This window comes from Sinohyriopsis cumingii, unplaced genomic scaffold (assembly GCF_028554795.1).
Source record: "Sinohyriopsis cumingii isolate HCF-2022 unplaced genomic scaffold, ASM2855479v2 utg001522l, whole genome shotgun sequence".
Lineage (NCBI taxonomy): Eukaryota > Metazoa > Mollusca > Bivalvia > Unionida > Unionidae > Sinohyriopsis > Sinohyriopsis cumingii.
Window position 1 is genome coordinate 19,966 of NW_028316011.1, and position 9,324 is coordinate 29,289.

Sequence of the window (9,324 nt, forward strand, 5' to 3'; positions counted from 1 at the left end):
AATGTTATTTCAACATGTAACTGTTAGCTCTGTTACACCTCTCCATGATGATGACACCGACAGCCTGGAAGAGGACCCCTCCCACAGACTATTATGAAAGCAAGTTCAATTGCAAATTTTATCAAATCTCTCTAGGTCTTCATTGCTTTCATTGCCAAATACATGGAAATGGAGGAAAATGAGGGAAGATCATATGATCTGAAGCCAGTGGAAATGGCAGAAAAGTGTCTATTGTTCACCAACTACACCTTGTTCTTACAAAATGTGGCTGTTACACATTTCCATGATGATGTCACTGACAGCCATCAGTGAGGAATGCCCCAACAAGCATAATACAAATTGCTTCCATTGTAATTGTTACAATTCCATTCTGACCGTTCCAATGTCCTAGTGGTTAGAGCATCCGCCTCAGAAGCAGGAGGTCATTGGTTCAAACCCTGGCCAAGTCATACCAAAGACTTACAAAAATGGTATTAACAGCTGCCTCGCTAGACGCTCAGCATTAAGAGGTTAGTGTTAGGACTGATCGCCCTAGTGTCAGGATAATGTGACTGGGTGCAACAACATACTACATGTTTGCAGCATGATGTCCCAGTGATATACATCACTATAAACTGCCACACTGTAGACATCATAGCAATATGGCTCAAAACTATTCAAGCTACGTTAAAAATCCAATCACACACACACACAATTCCATTCTACGATCCAGAACCGACACTAATTCCGTACTACAGTTCTTGCATTTCAATCCAATTTTGCTTTTGAAATGTAGTGCCACTCGATTCATAATGAACCCATTCATTTCAAACACTCGCAAATACTTACTATTCCTGTCTACAACTGAAAAATATCTATATAAAAAAACGTGTAACTGTGTTTTATGCAAGGGCATGGACATGCACAAAAACTTGCACCTGAAGCTTGAATAAAACCCCCGACTTTGAATAAGACTTTACCCATCGATTACTCCAGCTTGGGGTAAATTCCGACCATGGCGATTTATTATATATCCATTGACTGCTCCAGCTTGAAGGCAAAATCCAAACACATCCCTAAAAAGATAACAAGTATAACTGCTCTTTACCGTCTGTAAATGCCACTTGAGCTTCCTGATGCTGTTGTATCTGCCATTTGACAGAATCATGAACGTGGATATATTTCTTAATTGCCTCTAGTTGTTGAGCTAGTTTAAGTATATGAAATTCCATAGTGCAGACTCACTTATTATTAATATGACAACAGTGATTTAATTACACATCACCTGTCAGCACACCAATGATAAGTCAGTTATTTTATAACACATCAACAAGCTTGCCCCTTGCACCCCTCCTTTTTATTTGGGCACCTGTGGACATGAATCTGCAAGGCTCAAATTGTCATTTTTAATATAAGATCTCAACATTTTTAAGGCCTTAATTTTAAAGACTGATCCTTAAAACCCCCAAAAGATCAGTTCACCCTAACCTGTCTGGTGAATACAAGGCTCAGATCGGCATTTTACGAGGTTTGTTTACCCCTGTCCCTGCTGGTTAGAAGTACATAATAAATACAAAGTAGAACCTTGGTATGCATTTTCTTTGGCCATGTTTCTCATTTCCTCACACTTGTTTTGAAATCCTTATGTTATCAACTGGGTCACCAGCCTTCGTTTAGAGTAACAGCAAGTACATATATATTTAGGTCAAAGGAAACACAATAAAAATGTTTGATTTAACAATGACATATTTGCCTCAGGTCTGTGATCCTGAAATGAATATTAACTGTCCATTTATTTTCTTGGCTTTTCTTTACTAGGAAATTGATAATAGAGATTTCTGCGATGGTGAAGGCAATGTAAAAATTGGTTACTATAACATACTTTTTACGCCATGTTTGAAAAAATAAATCCAATGGAAAGGTTATAGTCTGAAAATCTTCATTAAATTAAGTTAATATAGGGGAAAAAACTTTAAGAGTTCATAAATATTTTTCAGTGCTGAATAAAGATAAAACATAACACTTTCTGCTTTGATTTTAATAGTTTCTGGCAGCATGACAAATTTCTAGAACTATAATGTATAAATGTTCTCAAAAGATTATGTTAATATGGGGGAAAAATCTGTTATGAAATAAACCTACAAGATCTTGCATGAATTCATGTTATCTTTAAATATGATATTTGTGTGAAAATATCTGGAAGAAAAAACAAGATGGTGCCACTCACACATACAATGTGGTTGCCACAGTGGCCATATTAAGAAACTTTTTATCACTACTTCTGAATGGATAATTGTGTCAGCGTGTCAACATGTGTACACAATACTTATGTTGCTGTCTAGCAGGTCCTGAATGAGAATTATGGTGCTGTACAGACATCCTATAAGGCCACCAATGTGGCCATCCTGAAAATCTTGTTATCACTACTTCTCCTGAATGAATCGTCATATCAGTGAAAGACTTCTTATGTCTAGTTGGGCGTACATGAAAATAGTGCCAATCTAACCTCCAATATGGCTGTTTTAATGGGCATCTGGAAAACCCTTTCCTTGGTACTTCTCCTAGATGGCTGGTCATTTTGACATTGTGCTTTCACTAGATGACCTATTTGATGTCTAGTTGGCCGTAAATGGAACTATGCATATGGTTTTGATGTCCAGTTGGTCCTAAATGTGGTTTTTGCTCATAGACTTCTAAAGGTATTATAGCTGGTTCCTTAATGAAACTGCTGTACAAAATTAAAAGGCCTTCTCGCTTTCTACCAAGTTTGGATACAGTTATCTTCACCAGCTAGGATTTCTCGATCCTCTTTTTTATACATCAACCCTTCGCATATGTAGTTAGCTAAAACAGTATTTTGAACAATTAATTGCCCTCTTGCAAATAAAATCCCAACTGCATGCTTTTACCAATGTGAGAGCTTCTTATATAAGTAGCTAAGTATTCAGTAACTGAATTTCCACATCCACATGCATCAACTCAGAATTAAAAGTTGCAAAACATATACAGATTGGAAAATCTTGAGACATGTGTCACTTTGCATGGTGCGTGTTATGAATTAATTGCAACAAGGATTTTGAATTAGGGTTAATTTCTTTAAGCTGTATTAAATCATGGGGCCCTGGGTTATAGAATGGTCTAGGCATACACATCACTCAAACTAATCAACTCTCTCTAGTCCAACCAATGTGTATATATGAGAAAGCTTGCCAGTAGCGTTATGTGTGTTGATTTCCTCCAATAAATATGCTGGCTGCCATGTAAAGCCTATGATGTCCTGAAAAATGGTGTTAAGCTCCATACAAGCAAGCTAAACAATCAATGATGTAATGGAACAGTAGACACAATTTTAGCTAAATATGCCAAGAATCGATTTAGAGACTTGGTCATTGACGATGACTTAAAATTGGCAAGAGATTAAAAAGATAAAAGAAAAGACCTTTCATGGCACTGTAATATAAAAATTGAGGAAAAACAAAAGTTTATTGCATCTGAACCTTTTGCTTTTTCACAGTTTAAATTTAATTTAAGTCATAACGCCCCTTACTTTGCCTTACCAAACATATAGCAAATTATATCCTTAAGCCCTAGCACTGATAATGCCTCACAAGTAAGCAGTCTTTTATGCAGTCTCAGGTCTGAGTATATGTCTAGCAATACTTATGTCCAGTTTGTTTATAAAATTCTTTCTCACATGGTACAGTTTTCAGAGAGACACGATAAATTCAACAAGTGTGGTAATGAAGGGCCAGGCATTCTTTATTTATGCACACATCCCAAAGGGACATTGCTATGTTTGAATCAACACTGAACTGAAGAATGGAGCATCAGCTGCATCAATTAAAATATTGTGGCCCACACAAAATACTGCAAGGACTGTGTACTATTTATGAGTGCAATGGGCATGAATTACTGTAGCAGACTGGAGGAAGTAATCCTAATTTATTAATATCTTGAAGCTAAATATAGTAAAGTTTTCATCTATAATCTGTGGAATTGTTTTTGCACACAGTTTGCAGGATTTGTCTTTGGGTCATTGTTTTTTCTTTTTCTTCATCTTTCTAGCTTATGGTATCTTGATAAGTCTTATGGTGCCGTGCAACTGCACTTGATGATTACCATAGCCAGTGACATTGTATCAAATCTTCTGGGATCAGATGATTCAATGCAAATTCCACATAACCTATCACCATCCGACTTAGTAAGTTATTTTGCCTAAATAATAATAAAAACAATCTGGTCTGATGTATTGATAGTGTTCTGAATGACCACAATATATTCTCTGTATCTACCCTAGAAAATCCTGAGTGGATCGCTGTTTGGTTTTAATAAACCAAAGTAATCCAATGAAAGGCACTTTGCAGAAACAAGTGTCTGTTTCCTGTATGCAGTGATTAAATGATAGTATTATGTCTTTATTTTTTAAAACTGATGATACATACGATCACCTTCAATGAGCAATATTAGTAATATTAATTAACGAGTGGGCAATATTTGAATTTCAAAGATAAAGTGTATGCCATGATCACTTTAGTAGGATGATTTGTCAAGTGAGGTGATCTTTTCTGTTAGAATAAATATTGTTAACTAAACTCTTTTCGCAAGTTATGACATAAGAATGATTCAAAGAAAGAAAATTTATTAAATTGAACATATAAAATGTAATACTGCAACAGAGTCTAGATGAACTATTTCTTCAGAGACATAATCCAGACTCTGTGGCAGCAAAATTATCAAATAGGACACAACTAAGAGACAATCACATTTTCAGTCACAATGGTTTGACAATTATCAATGGCTTGAATTCATTGACTATGAAGGCAAAGTGATTTGTAGTTACAACAAAAAAAGTTCCCAAACTGTCACAGATTTTAAATTCTACCAGTGGACTTGTAAGTGTAACTAACAAATTCAGGATTTAATCAAGCAAGTCTCATGATAGTTTTATACCTAATAAAGCAAAATGTAGCACAGTATATTCATGACACTTGGGCCAGCATGTACAAAATATTCCTCAAGTTACAGTTGCTAGCACTCCACTAAGAAATATCATTTTATAATAAATAAAAATGTAATGGAAAAAAAATCGATAAAGTGATTGCACTCTTTAACATAGCCTACTACCTAACTCAATAATGAAAATGATTTGGTTCATTATATCTTTGTGTTTTATGAAATAAATGCATACATCTGATTGAATTTTAGGCAAGAGTCTGAACTTTTGGGTTAAGTTAAAATGTATGTGGAACAAATGCATTTTCTAAAACCACTTGTATCAGTGTGCACTGTGACTTTTCTTTAAGATAACTCTAAATGGTACTGGGTATATATCATTTTCTTCAACTGCACACTGTTGTCTTCCATTTTATTTGATGACTTACAGCTATACTGTCTACACAGTAGGCCTCAGCATCAGGAAAAATTCTGTATACTTCAGTTACAGCTGAAATAAGTTTTGCATTAGCACCTGAATCAGACAAAAAAGGTTGTGTTCTGGTGTGTGAATAGAAATGGCTAAAAGTAATACAGACAAAAGCCGTGAGAGTACACAAGTTACATATGAAAACTACCAATTTGCTTGCATGTGTGGCATACAAGTTCAAAGATTTGCTTCATGTTTATTTGTGTACACACATTGTTCAACTCATAAGATATTTTAAGAGCTATTTCTCTATTGTATGCATAATTCATTTACAAATATGATTAGTGGGCCACACCGAAGGCCATACTATTAGTTCACTTGGCAATATGGTAACGTCAGCTGAAAAGCATAATCATCCATTAAAAGAGCATTATGATATGAAAATTAGGTATTTAGAACATATAGATTTTTCTTTTCCAAATGGAGTCCAAGCAATTATTGCCCAATCCAGGTATAATTTTGTACACAAGTAAAGAACAAAATAAGATAAATCTTCATTTATTTGCAATTGATAATACACTTCTTAATGAATATACACTTTTACATTTATTTTGTATCACTTGAATAAACAATATTTCTTTCAGTTCATTTTAAACTTTTTTTTTATATCACTTGAGTAAACAGTATCTCTGTTGTTTCATTTAACACTTAGAAACAGGTTCTTCCAGTTACTATAATCAACTTTGGAAACAATAAACAAACTGGAACTTTTGACCTAATTATGTTATATTTTTTTTACTAGGGTTAAAACAATAAATTCCTTAACATAATAAATTAACAGTTCCAGTTAATCAAACACTAAATCATCTTTTATACAGGGTGTGAACTGTTAATATTTACAGGATAAACTTATAGTTTCCAAATCGATTGAAGCTTGCATGTTGCAGTTGCTGGTACATATCTATTTCAAGCATGGTTTGCATACATTCCACCTTCAATAATTGTGTTACTTCCCCACCACCCCATTCAGTAACAAGTATCAAAAATCAGGATCATTCTAAGGCAAAGTTTGTAACTTGTGTACCACGGTCATCAGAGAGACAAAGATGCAAAACTTTATGATGCCTGTCAAAGGAAGAAAACACTTTGTTGTTTTCCCAAGTTTTGAACCAGTTAACTTGAATTCTCAGACCATCAATTGCTACAGCCCCACTAATTACAATTGTTAGGGAATAATGAGAACTCACCTTCAGTTATCTGTGTATATATATAATTTTAATAACCAAGAATCCCGCATGCCTAGGAACATTATAGCATTCAATGGTAAAATCAGAACTGAGATGAGAGAATTAAACAAGCATAGTACATGACATAATATATCTATAAACTATTGACTGGGAAAAATACTACAGAACACCATTTCTGCTGGCAGTAAGATGTTGAACCTATATGTCATAAATATCAGGCTGGACATCTAGGACCAGTAATATTCATAATGGGTAGTAATCCCCCCGCCCCCCCCCCCCCAATTGAGAAGGGCCTGACTTGTAATCTCAGCCACCCAACCTATCACAGCCTTTATAGTACTTGAAACAAATTTTGAGTAATAGTAAAACAAACTCTGAAAGTTATTAAAACCAATTTGTTATATTTCCATAACTATGCTTAGTTAACTGTGCAAGCAGACTTAAACATATCAGTGTATGACAGTTAAATTGAGCTATAGCATCGATTAACAGAAGCTACGAATTCATCAACAAGCAGTGAACAATCATCTTCACAATAAATGTCAAACATTAGCATCCATAAGCTGTCAAGACAAGTTGTTACACTGGATATATAATCATCCATTTATTTCAAACAAGCTGTGAAAAACGAACCTCACGTCCGCTATATGTACGCTGGCCATTGCAAAGGATGCTTTAATAGATTAATGTTTATCGTCGTGTCTTGACAACCATTTTGCGCGCGCACACCGGAAAGTCATGCTATATATTTGTTACTTGTGAACGTATTTGTGGGCAGTACGCTATATATTGCTCCCGTGGGCGTAGTCGCGGGCAGAATGCTATATGTTTGTTCTTCGTGAACGTATTTTTGGGCAGTTACTTTGTCAACTTCAACCTAAAGGTCAAAACTGCCCATGAAATTTATATATCTGCCCACGAACCGAAAACATGAATAGAACTATAACATAAGTATATATACTTATTTTCAACATATACATAATTACTCTGTAAGAAATACAACCTATGTATATATATTTTGATTTGAAATGTAAACTATATCATGTCCTTCCCGTAAACCCACTTTCGGGATGACTGCCCACAAAGCACCTAAAACGTGTATATATATATATATATATATATATATATATATATATATATATATATATATATATATATATATATATATATATATATATATATCAGTAACCTTGACGCCGAACATAAATTGCAGGATTGAATTATAAATACCATCTGGAATCAGACAATTATTCTCGCTCTTGCTCGTTTAGACAGTTTATATGCATAAATTATGTGTCTGAAGATTCAATGATAATACATCATCCGCGCTTATAAATTTTATCGATGGTGTTAAAAAAATATTATAGAAAATTGATGTGAATTACCTATTGGTCAATTGTGTACACACAGATCCACATTCTGATGTATTTTAGTGTTACATTATTATTATTATTATTATTATTACGAATATAACCGAATACCTCACTTTTTATAACATATCGCGATACTTAAGAACCAGATGTATTCCAGGAAATGAGCTTTACTGATTAAATAGTATTACAGAGATTCTAGATATTTATTTAGACGTGAAGCTATACTGAATTATATGTAATGATTGCATTCATTGAATTCATAATGTTAGCCTTCGTTCACTTTTCTTTTCCTTTCTAAAAAAAAATAGTTTTCTTTGAGGAAAATATGCAACATAATTTTTAAATGCAGCATTTTTTAAATTCCTTTTCAGGTTTCAAAAAATGTTAATTAATTTACAGCAAGTAGCATTACTCGAAAACACATAACACTTATTTGCGGGTATTTTTTTAATGTCTGACAGTAAAGTTTAAATGGATCAGGTTCTGAACAAATGTGAGATGAGGATATTACAAATTAGTTATTGTTGCTATTATGTTATATCTTTTTAATTAGAGCTTAACATATACTTACGTGTGTTTTGTTAGGTCCTGATATGAGCAGTACCGTTCATGAATAGTCATTAAGTTATACGATGTTGATTAATCCAGTAGATAAGCTTTTGCGTACCTTGTCATTTGAGATTAGAGAGTGATAAGATGGAATTAGCTTGTTTTTGTTTCTGTTGGCTTTAATGATTTTTCAAATTGCTGACATTGTCCGATAGTATAAACTTGGATGCATAATTCTAAACATCAGCGTCAGTTTTCAGATGACATAAAAAGTTATTGTTTTGAAAGTGGTGAAAACAACTGCTTGAAATTGATTGTTAAGAACTTTCATAAACTATGATATAATCTTACAAATTGTAATTCATATTGTTTTCCATAATAAAACGTTCCGAAAATGTGTAAATTGAATCAATTATTCTCCTTGCTCTGATATAAAATGACACTGACATTTAGCAGTAATTTAAGTAACAAGAAAATCTACTTTTTCATAGCTGACTGAATACGAAAACGCAAACTGTTTTAAAAGTTCAACTCTGCACCATTTCAATAAGCTGAACTATCTATTAGATCGGTTTGTATTGCCTTTTATCTCTTTGTTCGTCTATTTTCAGGCAAAGCTTGACACTGTGACTTGAACCGTGATATCACATATCTCTTTGTTAAACAGATTATCAATTTTATCTGCGTTACATGGAAGGTATGTCAGTATAGTCAACACAGAGTATTGTTTGGTTTATGGTTTCATGTTCCCTCTTGAGCTTTGTTGTTAAGTATGAGCATTTGTTGTGGTTATTGTGCCACAGGTTTTCATTTT